This window comes from Chamaea fasciata, unplaced genomic scaffold, assembly GCF_029207755.1.
Source record: "Chamaea fasciata isolate MVZ Bird 193981 ecotype frontalis unplaced genomic scaffold, bChaFas1.0.hap1 SCAF_2, whole genome shotgun sequence".
Classification (NCBI taxonomy): Eukaryota; Metazoa; Chordata; class Aves; order Passeriformes; family Sylviidae; genus Chamaea; species Chamaea fasciata.
In genome coordinates, this window is record NW_027094087.1 from 18,859,156 (window position 1) to 18,879,152 (window position 19,997).

The 19,997-nt window shown below is 38.3% G+C and overlaps 1 long non-coding RNA gene across 1 annotated transcript; it reads left to right on the forward strand.

Moving 5' to 3' along the window:
* Positions 1–354: 354 nt before the first annotated feature.
* Positions 355–17,466, forward strand: LOC136284773 (uncharacterized). The gene is made up of 4 exons (XR_010719297.1): positions 355–431; positions 1,184–1,948; positions 2,833–2,968; positions 17,232–17,466. It is a non-coding gene; the product is annotated as an uncharacterized lncRNA (long non-coding RNA).
* Positions 17,467–19,997: the final 2,531 nt, after the last annotated feature.

Below are 19,997 nucleotides of genomic sequence, written 5' to 3' on the forward strand. Positions count from 1 at the left end.
GCCTGTCTGGAGCCTAGCAGCTTCCAACCTGCCAGTCAATCCTTCTCTCCACTTTTTTTTGTGTGCACCTTCCTCTGAAGAATAGGGAGATCAAGGACCCCTTAGCTCTGGTTTTATTTTCCACCCAAAAATCACCTACTCAGTGCTTGCTGAGCTCAGTAGCAGAAGATTCTTCTGTTACTTGAAAATTCACCTATAGCTTTGTTCTGTTTTGGCTGGGATAGGGTTATTTTTCTCCTGATAGTTCCTATGATGCTGTGTTTTGGGATAGCAGTACTTGCACAGTGTCAAGTCCTTTTCTGTTTCTCACACCAGCTCATGAGTGAGGGAGCTGTGGATCTACAAGTCGGGGGAGACATGGATGGAACAGCAGACTCCAAGTGACTGAAGGAATATTCCACATCATATGACATCATGCACAATACATAAAGGTGGGGGAGAAGGGGGAAGTGGGGGATGTTTGGAATGATAGTGTTTGTATTCCCAAATTACCACTACAAATGATGGGTCCTTGATTTCCTGGGGATGGCTGAACGCCTGCCTGTCCGTGGGATGTAGTAAATTAATTCCTTGTTTTGCTTTGCATACATGCATGGCTTTTATTTTTCCCTGTTAAACTGTTTTTATCTCAGCCTATAAGTTTTTTCACTCTTACCCTTCTGATTCTCTCACCCATCCCATTTTGGGGACTGAGCAATGGCTGGGTGGCTCTGAGCTGCCTTTCAGGGTTAACCTACAATGGGTCCTGTTCCTTACAGAAGTACTTCTGTAATTCATTGTTTGAATTTCTCTTCTGTTCTGTACTTTTTAAAATTCACCTATGCTAAAGATGTTACACAGTCACTACAAGTGAACAGGCTTTGTATCACTTTATTAATAGATAATGACATACACAAAATAGTGGTCATGCCACTTGTTCCCCAACAAATTTGTATATTCAATATGTAGTTCAAGATAAGAAGATGCATTTGAATAAGAATGTTTGTTAAGTGTAAGATGTATGCTGAGGAACAATTTGATCCTTAAACTAAACTTTTCCCCTGCTGTTCTTTTGTATGACAGTTGTAAAATCTATTTAAACAAACAAAATGAGGGCATTAATCACAGTTCTCTGCACCTTGCTCACATTCACTCACCCACTCTTTAAGTATAAATATTTCAGCGTTGTTGCTTTCTCACATAGATAAAAGGTCAAAACAAAAGAAAAAGAAGTTGGAAATGGGAAGAGGGTATAGACATTTTAGAAGTCCTTTTGTGGGTGAGATGGTGTCAGAGTCTGTCCAAGGATGTGATATGCCTCACAACTGTCTCCAATGATTGAGGACCGAGACCCCAGACTCTGAAAGGAGCCCCTGGCCTGGATGAGATGAAACGCTTGCCAAGCCTTGGAGGACTGGCATGCAGCCCCATGAGAATGGAATGCAAGAACAATGGCACAAGAGACCAAGCCCAGGCCACCTGTCCGAACTGGTCTGTCCATGACGAGGGTATGGTTTGCAGCCTGTTCCTGAGCATTCAACCTTTAACCAGGTGGCTCCTGCTTTGGCTCTGTGCCCCTCGCTTCGGTTACCTATAAAAACCCTGGAGACCCCCGCTCACTTTTGCGATCACCCCACTGGAGAAGATCGCGCCTATAGGCATCTTCACACCTCGAGGACTCGTCCCTCCACGTTGGTAGCTACAATCCCCTTCCCTCTTTTTCTGTCTTTCTTACTATTCTCTTTTCTCTCCCCACTATCACATTTGTTGGCACTAAATAAAGGTGCATTTGTGATTGAATAAACTGAGTTTGTCCCCCGCTGTGTCTTTTGCACTCTGAGATCCCTAGAACGAACCATCACGAACCCTGCTTGTGTGAGCAGATCATGACAGATGGGGACAGAAATTAAAATTTGCTTCAATGAAACAGCGCAGCAGTGTATGAAATTTCAGTTTTCTGAGAATGGAGGTAAGGTTTTAGAGAGGCATAAATGCAGATTACTGAAGTGAGCACTGCTGTTAGACAGACAGGTTTCCACTTTCTTTTGAACCACTGTAACTAATTTTGCATGCATTGTGACCTTTTTTTTTGCAAATCTCTTTTGAGAGAGACATGAACCCCTTGAAAAGCAGAATGCTCTTAAAGGCAACCGGGAGGATTTGAGCCTATAATTGAGCTCCTACTAAATTAATGTTGCATTGTCAAATGCTACTTGATGACATGGAGGATGGCACAGCCATGTAATTCTTATATCGTATGAACCAAATTCTGAGGTCTTAAGAGGTTCTTAGAGATGGCATCTATCTCACTTATAGCTGAGTGGCTCTTAAAAAAGAAAAAAAAAGAAGAGAATAATAGTACTTAGAGGCAGCTTCTGTGAAGTGCTCGTCATGCACAGTTCCAACAGCACTTGTAGAAAGAATGTCAGTATCATTATTTATATTGTGCTTGATTGGGAAACTGAGGCAGGGGATGAACTGTTAAATTCCTGAATCAACAAGTAGTCTGTAAAAGACTCAGAAACAGCTACAATGTCCCATGAATGCTAATAATGCCCTGTAATCTATAACATCTTGTTTTTTCCTCTGAATGTTGCCTGTGAATAAGCTGTCCTTGAGAGAAACTCTTCAAGTGGGCCACTTCAGTTCTTTAAGAAATGTTAAGAAGTCTGAATTTGAGAATTTTTTTTTAATCCAATGCCTCTTGGTATTGAATCCTTCATGTCCTTCCCAAAGTATATGTGGAGCCTTTGCAGAAGCCATGGATAATCTGGAAAAGGTATTGTTAGGCAGTATGTTGATTTATCTCCTTTGCATTCAAGTCATATACTGTGGTCTTTGTTATTTCAATAGCTGCCAACCACAAGGACCAGAATGAAGAGCAGGGAGGAGGCTGAGCCAGAGATGACAGAAGGAGAGCTAATATATTGGCACAGGGGCTTTGCAATGGGTGCATTATCCTCCTGTGACAGCAGATTGCCCTCTCAAGGTATTTGTTCAAAGACATTACTGGAACTAAGTCCTGTTGAAACATGAAGTTTTAGATAATGTTGGTTAAATGTGATTTGCATCTGTGTGCAATGAAATAAATTACAATTAGGTCTGGTTTTTTTTGTTTGGTTGGGTTTTTTGGGGTTTTTTTTGTTTTTTTTTTTTTTTAATGAGAACATTCTTGGGATCTTACATAGGCAATCCATAGGACATGTTATTTATCTGTAAATAAGAAGATAGACAAAGCTATGTGGAAACCATGGGAGGCAGAGGTACTTTTCTTGTACAGGTACTCAGGTGGCTACGACAGTTAATGTAATAGTCATTATATTTGCTTGTTCTTATGAACTTTCAATCATGAGGCCCTAAGTTCTCATCAGAAGATGGACAGTACCATCATTGTTATGGAACATTCATGGGAAAAGATGGATGGAATTAGGTGATGCAGTATGATTCAGAGTGTTGAGCTGCTCGTGGCTGTAGGAATTGGGTCTTGGTTTTTCAGAAGGATATCATGTTCCCCATGCAGAGTATCTGCTGTCACTGGTGACTCCTACTGTTTGAACACATGGAACACGGTAGCAGTGGCTACACATGATTTAATGTATACGTATAAGGGAAATAGTAGATTAGAAGTAAGTTTGGAAATACCTTTGCCTTCTGAGCAACACTATATTAGCTTCAGAACTAATCCATTCTTTAACAAGTTGGAAAAGTGATTTAGTTACAACTGATAGGAGGCTGAAGATTAGTGAGAAACAGTTGCAGAGACATACTCTATGTCTGCTAACTCACAGTCCTTTTTTTTTGGTCCTTTTTATTCCTAACTTTACAACTATTTTATTTTTGTACAGTAGGTTTGAGGAAAAAAATAATTGTTAAACATAATACTTTGCTTACTAAGCTAATCTTTGCATATTTTCTTTCCAGAACTAATTTATTTTTGTTATTCAAATTTACTCCAGTGGCATGTTTGAGGGTTCTTAACACTCTTGTGCAGCATATGCAAGCTGGTCTTAATAAACAGGCAAATGTGAAGTCTATACTCTATATCTCAATATGAAATTGAGATTTTTACTTGTCATTTATTTATATTAAAACTTTCCTGGATTGTCAAGAGACACCGGTATTTTTGCATGAATTGCTGCTGATCTGAGAAATTATTTATGCACTTGCTTGAGTCTATCCTGTTTGTCTTCTAAGTGAAAGAACAGTCTTGGCTGATTCAGGGCAATAGCTTTTTTGAAGAAAGTGTAGTACATCTTCATTGCCTTTTAGCCTGGATGCAGCTATGACAGAACACAAATGTTCTTAATGAAATCCTGTAAGTATGGGTGAGTTATCCTGCTCTGAGCTCCTGTTGTTATGCTTCTCTCAGTATCCCAGTTAGTACCAGCCATGGCTATTGCAGACACACAGCACACCAGAATTGGTTTCCTTCGGTCACGTTCCTCTTGGTGGCAAGATGCTGCTTCTGGCAGTCCAAGTGGAATTCACTTCCTTTTCAAAGGAATTCACTTCCTTTTCACTTTAGGCAGTGCTGTTGGCAGGTCACAAGCAACTTTCAGTGGAATTTTTTTTTGTTTTGCAGGTTGCTCAGCATGCGTCCCATACTCCCCAAATAATGGCTTTATTTTTCTGGGTCTTAACCAAGTAAATTTCCTGTTAAAAAAGATTATGGCTAATTAAGATGCAGAGAATTTGATCCAGGATTCATTTTGTTAGCATTTTTAGTTTCATATTCCTCCCAATTTTTCTATGTTATCAACTTGTATTTGGAAAAAAATAGTTTGAGAGTGTAAACAAAGCAAAGGATTTAGATGAGTCTGTGCCCTAGTAACCAACTAAAACCTCCTATTTCCATTTTCATTGTGCTTGAAACTGTGTTTGAACTCACCACTAATGCTAAATCCATGGTTATCAAACTGTTCCACAATACTGTGGGAGTGCAACTATTTTTTTTGAGATATTGCCTGTGATTGCTGGAAAAGAGAGGCATATTAGTAACAATATTCGGAAGATTTATAGCTTGTTTGCTGGTACACAGGAGAGCAAGTGCTGGTTACTGAAGGTTCTCAGTTATGAGGGCTATGAATTAAAGTTGTTATCCATAATTTATTATTCTCCATGTGCTTCTAGTCTACATTCAGTTAGAGAGAAAACAGACAGGTAGAGTAGGGAGGAGTAACCTTGAAAGAGTAAGACTTGCTTCATATAATCACCATCTTCATCCTGTCCCTGAAAACAAATACATATTCTTACAGTTATTTAAATACTTCATTGCTATCTTGCTTTAAGAACTGGAGACACATTCATTAAACCAGGAAAACTGCCTTAACTATGGGCTCCTGTGGAAAATTTGGTAGGCTAGAAAAAACAACAATGAGCCCTGGAAAGACTACCAGCATAGCAGAATCAATTTCTTCTATTCTTGCAAGTATTTGTATACATTTTTTCATAACTGGTACTCCTTGGATTTAGGCCACAGGTCAGACCTAGTGCACTTCCATGTGCTTTTCTGAAGCTGGCTGAGAAGAAAAGCCACTAGTTTGATAGATATGCTCTTGCTTGTTACATCCTAATACATTTTTCACACTGATACCGATGTATGTATTTAGAGAGAGAGAGAAAATTGTACAGCACTGCTTAAAAGAGGAGAAAGAAAATGCTGTAATTTCTTTTAAACTCAGTTCAGTTGAACTTTATTATTAGAATGCATTGTTTAACTGTCTACCTTTTAGCCCTTATAGCAGCAGCACATCCAGTTCTCTTCAGTATGTCTTTCATTCCCCAAAATTTTAAACAAGAAGTAGTTTAATAATTTAAGGAAATTGTTTCCTGTTCATCTTCTTTTTTTCAGTGTTTTCAAATTAGCTTCTCAACTCCTGCCCATGTAATGCATGGTGCAATTTCTGCAGAAAATGGGTAACTTCATCCAGATATAGATGTGTAGGGTGGCTGAAATTGTAAGTAATCATGATACAATTAAGTAACAGAATTGTTACGTTAGAGTCTGCTTGGGCAGATTGAACCTCACCATTTTAAAATTGTCTTTAATGTTCATAAAATGAGGATATAATATTTTATTACCTGGAAATAATTTGCATTTATTTCCTAGTTATTAATTCTTAAATTTATAGCACAGAAGTAACCTGTCTGAACATTCTAGATTCTTCTGACACATATCTGAGAACAGAATAAATCCCCACCAAAAGCAGCATCCTTGTAAAATGAGAGGAAATCATTGAGTAGATCAAAAAATAAACAAAAAGCTTATTTTTTATTTGAAAAAGTATTCCAATGCTTCTATAGCAACTGTTCTAATAATTTGAACCTTGTGGTGCACAAACGGGTGGATTTCAGCAGTATTGAGGAACTCATTGAAAAGAGAACTTTAGATCCATTGCTAGTGTATTGCCGAAGGACAGAATTCATCTCCTGAACTCCCAGACAAACAGAAGAACTGAGATTCAGTTCTCATGGATGGATGAAGACTCCTCCAGAGCAATTTACCTTGGATTTTTTTTAGCACAGTGCAGCCACATAAGTGTTGACATTGCTCCTTGATTTAGTTGAAATTATGATATTAAGTTTTTCAGCACCACAGTAGTGAGATTTATTTGGCAACTTGTTAACAGATTAAAAAAGAAAATAGCTGGGTTTATAATAAAAATGTACTCCTGAGCATCACATGCACACCCTTTGTCCCTGTATTTGTTGCCTTCCCATTTTTTTTTTCTTGCAATATCTTTCTTTAGCTAATAGTCTGAAAATATTTACGCATGTACTCATTGTAGGTTTGAAAGTATCCCAGATGTGGCTGCTCAACTGCTTGCAGTAGGTTCCTGTGTTTACTGAACCTTTAAGGGCTCCACTTGTCGTGACCATAAAGTGTTTTTTTATAGTGTTATGGCTGAATATCTAAAGCTATCTAGATATTTGGATTCACCCAAATCCAATAGAAATCACCTTCCTCAAATACCTTTGAAAATCTGCGCTTTTAATCATTTGGGGCAGAAACATACTTTTCCCTATTTAACAAAGGAACAGTATGCCAACATTTGGTTTAAGCAGCAGTAATAACACTACATGCACTCACTGCTGCTATTTTCATATGTGTACAAAACCTTTTTGCTTTTACATTTTCACTCGAGGACTTGTTCCTTCTGGAGAAGAGAGTGTCTGGGAAAACATAATCGCAGCTTTGTATGGAGAAGCCAGGAGGTGATCAAGAAGTTGGAGCCAGGTTCGTAGTGGTGGAGCACTGAGGGAGGGCAAGAGGTAGAGGACAGAAGTCTAAACAAGAGAGGTTCAAACTGGATAAAAGAAAAATCTTTTTCCTCAAGAGGACAGTAAGGTAGTGGAAAAGGTAGCTAAACAAAGGGTGTTCTGTCTCTTTCTTCGAGGGATTCCAAGATGTGGCTGGACTAAGTTGTAAGCAACCTGGTCTGCCTTCAACAGAGATCCGATGTTTGACTTCCAGAGGTTGCTTACAACTGAACCTTGTTATAATCCTGTGGGCGTACTATCTTAATTACGGAAGTTTTAAAATAACACTACTGAAACAGATAAAAATGGCTACTGCACTCAGATTGTGAATGAATTAGTCTAATCAAGTAGTTCTGCCTTAACTGCAGGACCAAATTCTTCCTTGATACTGTAAATGTTTCTCTATAGCTTCTGAAGCATTGTAGTGATGCCACATCTAACAACATGCAAGTGCTTGAATATATTTACTGGAAAGACAGGTTGATTTTGTTTTTGCTGTCTAGCTGTTGAGATGAAGAGGTAGGCAATGCATTCATAAACCATAAGAGGAGCAAGCTTAGGATTGCTAGGGTTTTAGCTATTAATAAGTTCTTCAGTTTATGACAGCCAGCAAATCTTTTTTGAAAAGTAGAACTTAGTCAATGTCATTTTCAAATGAGAATTCTAATGTGTAAGATGTATTGTACTAAAACATTTTTTTTCCACATGAAATTTTCTCTAAATCACCTATCATGGTTAAAGACAGATGTAACTTTATTCCATACTTTAAAGCAATGTGTCTTTATATTATACCTTGAAAAAAATCTGCTTCTATCTTTTAATTCAGAAGTTCCCATCAAGATGTGCTTGTTTTTGCCTTAGATAAAAATAAAGAAAGAGAGAGAGAGGGAGAGAAGCTACAGTTTTTAAACTCCTTTTTTTAGAGATTCTGATTTCAACAGCTGCAGAGAGTAATTATTTTAAAGACTGTAGTCCCAATTGTTTTGAGTTGATGTTGTAGCCCTACCATAGCAGATACTCAGCAGATGCAGACTGAAGCACACAACTTGAAACATATGGCAAGATAAAATCTGAAAGCTATGCTAGTTAGCTACCATAAAGATTTTGTGTGGGAAAAGAGCTTTAAATCAACAGAGACTTTTAAGGGAGGACAGCAAAAATGTTTTAGGACAGAAATGATGATACCTCTCTATCACTTCCGCATCTGTAGCTGAAATGTCTGGAAGAAGAAGTTGCTATGTTTTATTCTAAATGAGAGAAGTTAAAAATCTTTTCAAGACTTCCAAATAACGCTTATAATCCCAAAGTTCAATTATTGCACATTCTATTATTCCAAAGTCTTCGTTACTGTATTGGTATTCCAAAGAAGGCAGAATAAAATTTCAGATCGCCATCAAGAAAACAGATTTTAACTCAAATAGATATTATTAGCAAGTAAATCACTGAGAAAATTTCTGACTTTTGGAAATTGTTTAGGTGATTTCCACTTGAGGCATGATGTAAATAATGTAGCACCTGCCTTTTTCCCTGATGGGCAAGTTTAGTTTTAATTTCTCTGGTAGAATACATTACTGAAGTGTAATTGCCATTCATTTATTTTTAAGCATTCCAGAGTAGAAACAATTATATGCATCTTAGAAGGCTCATAGAAGGTCTATAAATGTGAATATCTTTATCTATATCTATCTACATAAAGATAGTCAAAAACGTATATTTCAGTATTGATGCTTATGACGCCCTAAAGCTGAGATTATTCCTTTTACCTGTAGATATACACATGCATCACATATGGACATTAAATGTGTCAAACTCTACACAGAGTAAGAGTTTACTATCTGTGCTGGTCTGCCTACTGTCTTGGTTTTCCACTGTCAGCTGCTTCATCGTCTGCCCTGCTAGCCATCATTATCACCCTGATTTTCCATCTTTTACCCTTCTACCACCCATGTTATGTAAAAAGCATCCCTGAGGTGCCTAGTCATATTGGAGCAGGTCTGACAAGCAGCAGCAGGCATCCCAAAGCTACCTTAACGTGTGGATGACATTTTACTGTAAACGATGTGTTTATGTTTTTTCCCTTTATTTTGATATAAGTATTTCTTGTTTTTATAAAATATTTACATGAATAACATCCTGACGAAACAGATGCTCCTGCATACAGTACATTTTTTTCTGTTTCAATGCTGTTTGTGCATCACACTGATGCTTCTAGAACTGTGTGGGTGCCTAGTGTGTGGTTTGCAGCAACATCTTCCTTTTGCATATAAGCTTTTAATATCTTATGTTTCTGGTCAATGTTAATGGCACATGAGTGGGAAAGATCTCATAATGCAATTTACTGCTCCTATCTATGTGTATTGAGTGCCTGAATACATCTTCTCTTTACTACAACAGTTTTTTTCTTATGAGAAAAAAATAAAAATTGCCATCCATTGACCTGTTTTCCATTGCACTTTTCAGAAACTTACCCTTAAGAGATAACAGGGTATGGCTGTGCATATCTGAAACACACGTTCACATCTTCAGAGATAAGAAACAGCATGCATCATAACCAGTAGATATTTCCCATTGGCAAGGAATGATTTTATGTCAGATTGGAAGCTGCTAGATGCCATGAATGACAACGATGGCTCCAGCTATCCCTGTGAAAAAAAAAAAGAAAGAAAAAGGAAGTGCATACACACCATGTCAGAAACACTTACAACATTCTGAGTATGCCTGTAAATTCATGTGGAAGGCACCTCACACCTGCTGTTTGGTTGAAAGATATACCACAGTATAACTGTGGCAGAATGGGATAGTATGTGGAAGGCCTTTGCTTAACATCCCGTATTCCATTACTACTTTCTTGGGAGACCCTGGATAGACAGGGACTGTGATTGGACTGAGGCATTATGTAATCTTTGACTTAGGTGAAATGTCTGGCTTTTTAGGAATATATAGTTGAGGATTTGGATGAGCAGGAAAAAGAAGTGCTTCCAAAAATTCCATTATGAAGTACAATGAAATGGTCTTTGCAATTATAGGTAGGAAAAGAGGTGAAGTCTCTGTTCTGTGCTTGACTGAGTCCAGAGATGCCAGTTTGGGTTAAATAAATATATATGCATTGTCATGATTAATATTATTTTTGTAACTATTAGCACATTAATTACAATAATTTTTAAGGTTCCTAATAGGTCTATTACTCTGCTATATTTACCAAGACATCCTGTTTGTTAGGAATTTAAATACTGCACAATTTTATGGGGGGACTAAATCTTGTAAAACAGATGAAATAGCAGCTGGGGAAAAGAAAAATGAATACAGATTTTTTTTTCTTCATAGTTTGACCCAGATTACCTCATCCATGGAATTTACAGAGTCTGCAGATATCACATCTGACTAAGAGCTCAGTTCAAACTATTGCTGAAGGCTGGAGCAAGCCTTTCATGAAACCGAAGTCCTACGTGCTGCACTTCCTGTGGTTGGAAGTTTGCGACATGGTGTTCCAGGGCAGAAAGCTGAATGCAGCTCTTCCTATTTTTCACTGCTTGTAATTTGCATCTGCCTTTGAACTTGAGAAGAGAGACTGTGTCTCTGAATTGTGCTTTTCTGTGCTCTCTTGCACTTCTACTTTTGATGTAGCTGCAGTATGAAAGAAAGGCCTTTGGAATGAGGGTTAGTGCCCCATCCTGCAGAATTAATGTAATGCATGTATCTGGCCCTGGTTCTTGTTCTGTGGAAGTGGGGCATAGAGTCCTGATCACTTCCATGGGTGTTTGACTCAAGCTTAGGGAAGTAATGGTAACTGTGTTTGCCTTTGCAGGATTGAAAGCAACGTGCCACAGTCAGTGAATGCCTATCAGGCAACATATGCACACAGAAAGTGTGCAAGAGCATTGGTCCCTTTCTGAAAGTTTTGCTTTCCTGGTATCTTTCAGGGGGAAAAATATTAAAAATTAAATTAGAAGTCTTAGTGGAGAGGTAATTTTAAGCAATGCATGCATTTGACAGATATTTTTAAGTAAAGAAGATTTTTTTCATTTACATAAACAGGTAATATCTGTGTTATTTGTGTCCTTGTTTTCGCTTATAGTGAGGACAATACAGCCTTGTAGCTCAGACCTCATTTTCAGAAAGGAGTTCAGGCATAGTCACATCCAATCTAGTCATGTAATCAGCATGTTCTGCAATATTGCTAGTTTAGGGGCAGTGAAGTTTATAAATCAGCAAAACTTAGTAGTATAAAGCAATGTATTTTTAAAAGGAAAACACTGTTAAGACAAATAATGATTAGGTGAGATGAAAATGATGTTACTCTTAACAAAACAATTTACTGAAACATTTTGAAAATGGAATTGCCAGGAGGCAATTTATTTTGCTTTGAAATAAGCCTCAAAATTACTTCTGCCGTTGTGATGGCAGGATGAGGGAGGCATGTATACAAAAACTGGAAAATATACAGATAAATATATGTACAGGCACTTACACCTCAACACATGTCCGTATGTGTGCATACATTTGTGCATAGAGATAATGCTTTCCTTTATAACAGTTGTGTTCAGCTCTTTAAATCTGATACCTAGTGTAGTAATAACTCTGTCTTGGAATCTCGTGGCAATTGCACAAGGGAAGCAAGGTTCTTTTTACAAAAATAATAAAACCTTCTAAAACATTATATTAAGAGAGTTTGAGCAGTACTGAAGTCAGATTGACAGAGGCTCTTCCAAGCTCTGTTTCTACATATGGAGCATTTAATGCATATGGAAAAAGCCAGCAAACCCTTTTGGTTTGCGAGTTTTACTGTAGGGCCTATTCCAGACCATAGTCAATAAATTTGATAAATTCGTTATTGAGGTTAGAAAAGCAAAGATGTAGAATGGAGAGTAGAGGACAGACACCACAAAATTGTAAGCATTTCAGAGGAAAACTGCTAAGAGTCAGGTTTTCCAGCCTAGAACTTTGTCTCCTATACGTTCATTGTTGTGTGCTATTCCCTTTCTTATTTTGGCTACATGCACTTCTTGCACAGTTAGTAATAAATACTGAAATCCTTTAATATCAATTTACTCAGACAATTTACTTCAGACATGCTGAATTTGGCACAGACCTGTGACTTGGAGGAAGTTCTGAGTATTTCTGAAAGAAACTAAAACACATATGAAAGTGCATGTGTATGCAGAATCACGCAAAAAGGTTCCCTGAGTGTACTAAGGATGGGTGAGGAGGCCCCTGATAGAGGAACATAGGCAATGGGATTGGTTGGGGATGGCAGGGGCTTTTGGCAGCTAACTTTTCTAGTTGTTGTTGAAACCATTATTCCTGCCTTTCCTCACAAAGTTGAGATTTAGGTGCTCTCTGAGCATCTCTCAGTGCTAGCATTTTTGAGTTTGTGTGAGGGATCACAGGCTTTTGTTCATGACCATCTGATCTAACACTTCAGGGGCTTATCCCCACATGTGGATGTCTGAAAACAATATTTCAGAAGCACACAAGCTAGGTGGAATCAGCCAAAGGTATATCATAAGGAAGAAGAAATTTTTCTGTTTTTCTGCTTGCGTGTACGCATCATCCCCAGCAGAGAATGTTGCTCCAGAAGGGCTACACTGCCTTGTGTATTCAGGAGAATCATTGCAGTTTAAGTGATGTTAATCAAACCTCCAAAAATCTGTATCTCCTTCTTATTGCTTGAGGTACACCAGTACATTAGTGAGGTAAAGATAAAGGTGATGGTCCAAGTGCAGGGTTGTTTGAATAAAAAGTACCAAAGTGGTGGAACCAGTACAAGGAGGAAGACGACTCTGCCTATCTAGAATATCTGTCTTGGCTTATGATCTACTGGATATAGAAGTACCCAAAATATTCCCACCATGTTTCCTCCTCCATCACTCAGTTATACAAGATGAGTTACACCTTGTTAAGAAAAACTACATTAAGAGGAGGCAATAGATGATCTTGCAGAACATCTCTGATAATCATGCTGCCTTTATGGCATATAAACAATTTATCAAAAATACTTTATTTTAGTGTCAATCTTTATGTTTTCAAGGAACTGGAAAAACATTGAATCTTATAACCCAACTGGGAGCGGAAAGGATATATATTATTCTTTTAACCTCTTGCTTTTATGAATGAAAATGTTAAAGCAGGTTGCAACCCTTCTGTGTTTGCAGAATAAGGAGCTCTGTTGTGTAACTTGGTACTGCTAATTGTCTTGCCAAAGACACAAAGGGAATCAATGTCAGAACCAAAATGGGAATGCAGACATTCCAGGTGACAGTTGCAGGAATACTGAATGCTTATTTAACCCTTCCAGAGGTTTTATATAAGTCTCATAGAGATATATTCAGAAATCTTTGGGTGTTAACCTACACACCTTGCCTGTTCCTCTCTGAACTCCTCACCTTTGTATCCCGCTCATTTAACACCAAGTGTTTGTATTTGTGGTTCAAATGCTGCCTATGGAGTCTACAGAGTCTTTAATTCCTGTCAGCACTGGTGGCCCTGTTTATGTGCTGTGCCACAGCTACATTTCATCCTTTGTCAGTGGCAGCTGAGAGGAGTAGTCCTCCCTATTTTCAGCAGTTAGTGCCATCAAGGATTAGATTAGGTACAAAATTAGGACACCAAGAAAGGATCCCTCTGATACTAACTCCTCTGGAGTTTTCCTACATAACACACACACTCATGCTGGTTTCTTGGATTTACCTACTCTTTCTGCAGCTCAAGCACTCTTCTGGGCTAGAAGCTTCCAGAGGCACACTGTGGGGAAGTGGCTGCTTATGGCATAGTTCCCCTGAAATTAGGACATAAATTTTGGTTAGGATGCCCAGGCTGCTCCCTGACAAGTCTGCACAAAGCATCTGTGCCAGCTGAGGATTCTGCCTGCAGCATTTTAGTGATAGGAACAAATGTACCTCACCAAGAAATGACCCTTGGGACAACAGGAATCTGCCAGAATCTCCTAACACAGCTGTTTCTGATGCAGACATCACTTTTTGCCTCAGAAAGTGGAGTTTCTTGTCAGTTCTCAGGCAGCCTGCAAGAGCTTTATGAAGTTACCGGAAAAATCAGAAAGTTCTTTGAAGACATGAGCAATACTGATACTGCACTCAAGGCAATAATTGGGCTCTGTACCAACTCTCTCTTTTATATTGTATTGGAACAGTGAAACACCCTATATGCTAGACTTCGAAGATATTTCTTGATTTATTTTTCTCCTATTGTTTTATCAATACTTTTAGCCTGGCTTTTAGTATTCAAAGTATGGAATAGGTCCCCATCTTTCAGTTCTTTCTGTAGGTCTCTGACTTAAAGTAGAAATAATGCTGGGCTGAGAGACATTTTTGGTAAATCCTATTGCTTTAAAAAAAAAGCTCGTTATCTGCTGCCAGCACAGAACATATACGAAGAAGAGGTGGAGCAGATTTGTAATAAACCAGTTTGCAAAGTCTTTCTTATAGAATTATATATCCAATTAGAAGTCTTTATTGTAATGTAAGATTATGTTTACATTTTAATTAAGCTTACATATCATAAAAGGGGCTTAATGTAAATATTTTTTGGTCAGTGAGGAAATGGCCTCACTCCATACTGTAAAGAATACAGAAATCTGAACTACTTTTAAACTCTCTCGACTGGGTAGACGCCTGTACTTCCACAGTTGGATTGCTTCTATTCTAATTCACATATCTATACAGTATATAGGATTATTCTATAATGCCCCTGAGTTATAGACTGCATGCATGGACACCCCAGACCAGATGTATTTCCTGTAGTGTAATAGTTTTCCCATCTGGTCACAAAGATTATTGTGGAGATTTTTATTTTTTCTCCCAAATAGTGACCAAAATTGTAGTGTGACTCAGGAAATTAATACCAGATGAGTTTCATCAAAATACTTGGGAGTTTTTGCCATTATCATCGGTAGAGCTGGAATTCCATCCACTGTGCCTTTTAGTGAAGATACCCTTGGATAAACTGCAAGGCCAAGCATGGGCATGTCCAATGGGAATGCTGAGCAAATCATGCTGCTCAGAAATAAAATAATAAGTCTTCTTAATCTCCTCAGACAGCACACATCTTGCTTCCTTCTAGGAGGCTAGTGGAAAGATCTTTGGCCTCAAGTTATAAACAGATCCTAAAAATTTGGGTAACCCCCTGGGAAGTCTTATCCTGGGCTAGCCACAGCAATTGTCCTCATTATTAAATTGGCTCCCTTGAAGTAATTTTGAGGATGAATGGAACATGTTTAATATTTTTCATGGATAAAATGATGTCAAGTATCAAATCACTGTCAAGGTTGAATGTTTTATTAAATACTGCAGCTACTCTAGGTACAAGTTTGAGTATCAACCTTCATTCTAAATAAAAGTTTGCAGTTTGCATGGTTTTCATGTTTTTCTTTGCAAATGTCATCTGATGGCCTTTTTAAATGGCAAGGCCAAAGCATAAAACACTTCTCTTGTAGGGAAGCCCTTGTAGGGCTCTTAAGGCTTACAGAGCCTTTTTAGTGGCGCTTCAGCAGTTCTGCACATTTTCTGGTGCTTAACTCACTTTTTGAAATCTGAAGAGATAACAATGAGTAACATAAAAGGGGAAAGAGAAACCGGCTGAAGAAATTCTTCAAAGCACAACTCTAAACAAAAGAAATATGGGGCCCTTGTCCTGTCTGCTTCACATTCCTGCTGTAATGATTTCAGTTCCTTCTGGTTTCCTTATCTCAGAAAAGAGATAGTGTTGCTTGCTTACCGCACACAAGGGCTGCAGGAAGTAATTGATTTAGACATACAGGCTGCTTTTGAAAGCCTGGAACATTATTAGTATGAACCACAGCCTGCCAAAGACATGACCATCTAACCACTGTACCCTCTGTGATTGAGCTTTATGGAATCATTGCAATTACTCCCAACCTGCAAGGATTAAGGAAGCCAGGCAGGGCTTTCTATTCAGCAAATTCATTTTCCACTTTATCCCCAAACTATAAACCTCTTCTTGGTTTTGCTCATCAGCATTCAGCTTCAAGCCACGGAGCCTGTGGGATCTGCCTGGCTGGCCCAGGGTGAGACTTTAAGGGACTTCCCAGGTTTTTAGTGTCCGTTTGTAACTTACCTGGGGCCGAGGACCTTTCCACTAGACGCGTTGTCAGAGCAGGAATTCGCACTGCTATTTTTAATGTCTGTAGAGCAGTTGCATGTCCCTGGGGCTCCTGCAGACATTTATCCCTCTTAGGCTTCCTTCCACAAACCACTGTTGGAGCAGCACTTTGGACGGCAGCTGGCCGTGGCAGGCGCCGATTCACTGTGCTGCAGTCGTGACTGTTGCTTAATGCTTGTAAGTAGCACTGAGGGGTTGTTTTTCCCTAATTGCTTCCAGCTCACCCCTGCACCACAAGAAAATATTTCTGTGCCTTGTTGATCCTCTGGTTTGTGCAGATATTGTGCCACTGGGTTTTGTATGATGTTTTCTGTGCCTTTGAGCTTTTAGCATTTTTCACTCCTCTCTTTCCTTCTACTTCAAAGCTCTGCTGTTATGCTTTGCTGGACAAGTCACATTCCAGAAAGTGTTAGAGTAAGAAATAGGTTGCTGGCGAGGATGGTTTCTTTTATATAAAATAAGTATAGCAAGCCAGCATGTTGCTTTAGCTTTCAAATGTACATTTACTCTTACCAGCAGTTAAAATAGTTTGAGATGGACTATTTCAAATATTTACGGGAATGAATAAAAATATTTTGTGGAAGAAAGCCGTTTAATCAACGTTGTGAATGAAAACCATATTTTATGTTTTTTCTTTGGGAATATTTTTGCTGTATTTTCTCTTAATGTTAACATTCTGATTCTGCATTGTTTTATGTGTACTTCTATATCATATTGTGTGTGTGTATTTAATAAAGACTTGAATAAATTAAGTATTTTGGTATGTTTATGCTACTGTTCCATTAATGTATTATTATCTTTTTTTTTTCTTTTTTTTTTTTTTTCTTTTTTTTTTTTCTTTTGTTGGGGAAAAAAAGCCCAAATTGTTATTTTTCAGTCTGAAGGCACGACAGGAGAAGGAACCACGGTGCCATTCCTCATGGATTAGAAGTGCACTGGGCACACCCTGACACAGAGCTCTTGAAGACTATTGTAGATTTACCTCTTTCCATTGAAGTCTCCATAAAATTCCTGCCCTTTTCTCCACTAACCAAGACTTTGCAATTGCAAACCAGCACAATGTTCTAGAAATGTATAGCAATATAAAAATGTGACAATATTTTATCTAATAATAAAGTGACTTGGGAATAGAAATAACTTGACCATCTCTAGTCTAGTGCTTCCATACGCTGTGATGTTTCATCTCTGATAATCTATATTTTTTTCCCATAGTCCAAACAAAGAGGAGTTTTAGGGATTCAGTCACACTCTGTTGTAGTCCACAGTTTTATATTTTTACCTGAAATTCTTTGTTTTCACCCAGTAAAGGCTGGAAAATGGACTTTGAAATGATGCAACACAGTCTAAGCTTTTCTGGGGAAAATATTTCCATCTTTTTTTTTTATTCTTGCATATATAATATTAAAACTCACACAAAAATCAGAAGGAATAGGAAGCAGGAAACAATCTTCCAGGAAATTCTTGCTTTTGTAATTGCCAGCACTAGTTTTGGTATGTGAGAGGATGTGAAATGTCATGACAAACTTCAGTTTTGCTTCATCCCCCAAAAGGCTGTCTCAGGCTAGCCCCTTATATAAATCTGGATGAGTTTAATCAGAGCTGAATTTCGCAATGTGTTAACTCAACAGGCACACTTCTATTCTGTCACTCTAAACATGAACTGCCTTAATTTAAATTTCCATGCATAAAAATCAATTATCTTCAATTTTGTCTGCAATTCCACATAACGATTCAATCCTTTTCAGAAGAATTTCTGGGGTTTTATTCAAAATCAAATTATCTGGGTGGATTTTTAATAGGAAGGAAGGGATGGGAGTGAGAGTTTTTGACTCTCCACAGAGTTGTGGGAAGAGCTCAGACATTTTGCAATCAAGATATTATGTTGAAATATTGCAGAGTATTACACTATTTTTGCGACACCTTTATTAAAATGTGTAGTGGCTTTTACACTCAGATATTTGACTAGATTTCAATCTATCAATTCACTTGGAGCTTTTAATAAAATGTTAGGAAAGTTAGTTTGCTATTTTCTATGTGTTTAGGAATTTTTAATTAAAGATTTCTTTACATTACTTCTTTGACATTCTTTGTTAACACAGGTCTGGTTCTATGAATAATATAGATAAGTAGAAGGTAGCATTATTACCTTGATTGGTTAGATTTTATTGCAAGTAAATAAATGCCCAGTAGGTTTTTATTTCAATCCTTAGTGCTTAACAATAACTTCTAGTTAAGCCTGATACACCTACAGTACATTTTTGGGAGTGTCTGCTCTATTGAAATACAGCATGCAGCCTTTGAATTCTTTTGAAAATGTAGATGCAACTTTTTTAGGCATTTTGCCTTGAACTTCAGGATCTGATAACTCTTTGCACCTATAATTGTTTGCATATTTTGTCATAAGAAATGAAATATAGCAACTTTGACTTAGGAATTTAGAAATTCTTCAGGAATTCTTAGTTCTATGAGCATTATTTGCCAGAAGTTAATATTATGTCTTTTTTAACAGAAGGACTGCAAGTAGCAGAACAAAACATAGTAGTAGGTGCTGCTTCCACACACTGTTTTTTCAGGCGCTGTTGTCCCTAAATATTCCTTCTCCCACTGCAGTTTTCAGTTCAGACCACAGAAGTGTTTGGCACATGACTCTGGTGACTGCGGCCGTGCCCATTTGTGAAGGCAGCAGGAGCCACTTGAGTGGCTGATTTCATCGCTACTGCAGTTGGAGTGACTCAAATTGGGGCACTGAGGGCCAGGGGCCAGGCTCTCTGCCCAAGGGGCCCATTGTGAGTGAGGGCTTTGTGGGGCTCAGCCTGTAAATTGCAGGCATCTCTGTCTGCACTTTGCTTCCCCTCCTGGATCTGCGGGCTGAGTGGAGGTCAGGTGCTCTTAAACTGATAAAGGAGCTCTTGAGGGAGAAATTACTTGACCATCCGTATGATGAATGGCTGAAGAGAAATCAAGAAAAGCTGAGCTTCAGCTTGGCATCCAGTACAAACACAAATGTACATTCTGTGCCAGACATCTGTGTTTGTTCCAAGAAAAGCCCTATGAAAGAGGCTCTGGCCTTTTTCCACCTGGAAGTTATGAAAAAGGCATGAGAGCTCAGTTTGCTTTTTCCTTAGTGTGTACTGTGTTATGTCCTAGGATATTGGAAGCTCTTAAAAGTGGAGCAGTGTATTTCCATTCAGACCCTGAGCTTTGCTGATCCCCAGGTGCACTGTGTGGTTTCCAAACCACCATCCTAAAGAGTGCCCTGGGCAGTATTTCTTGCCTTCTGGCTGGACATACAGAGGGCAGGCCCTCATGGCAATGCACTTCAGAACATTTACATATGGAATTACAGCGCTCTCAAGAAATGTGTAATGCTCTCAGTATATCCATTTAAAAGCGCTCAATGAATTCTACAGTTCCTTTTAGAATCTACAGGCTTTTGAATAGTCACGTATTCAATGAGCATTGGAAATGGGTAAATATTTGCTTCCAATCCCTTTGTCCTTTTTTCTTCGCTTAAAGATGAACATCACCTTCTTCTCCTTGTATAAAGAACTCTGGGTTCATTGCTTTGTTTATTTGCTTGCTTGTTTTACATTTAAAAAAATCCAGATCTTGCCTATTCTGAA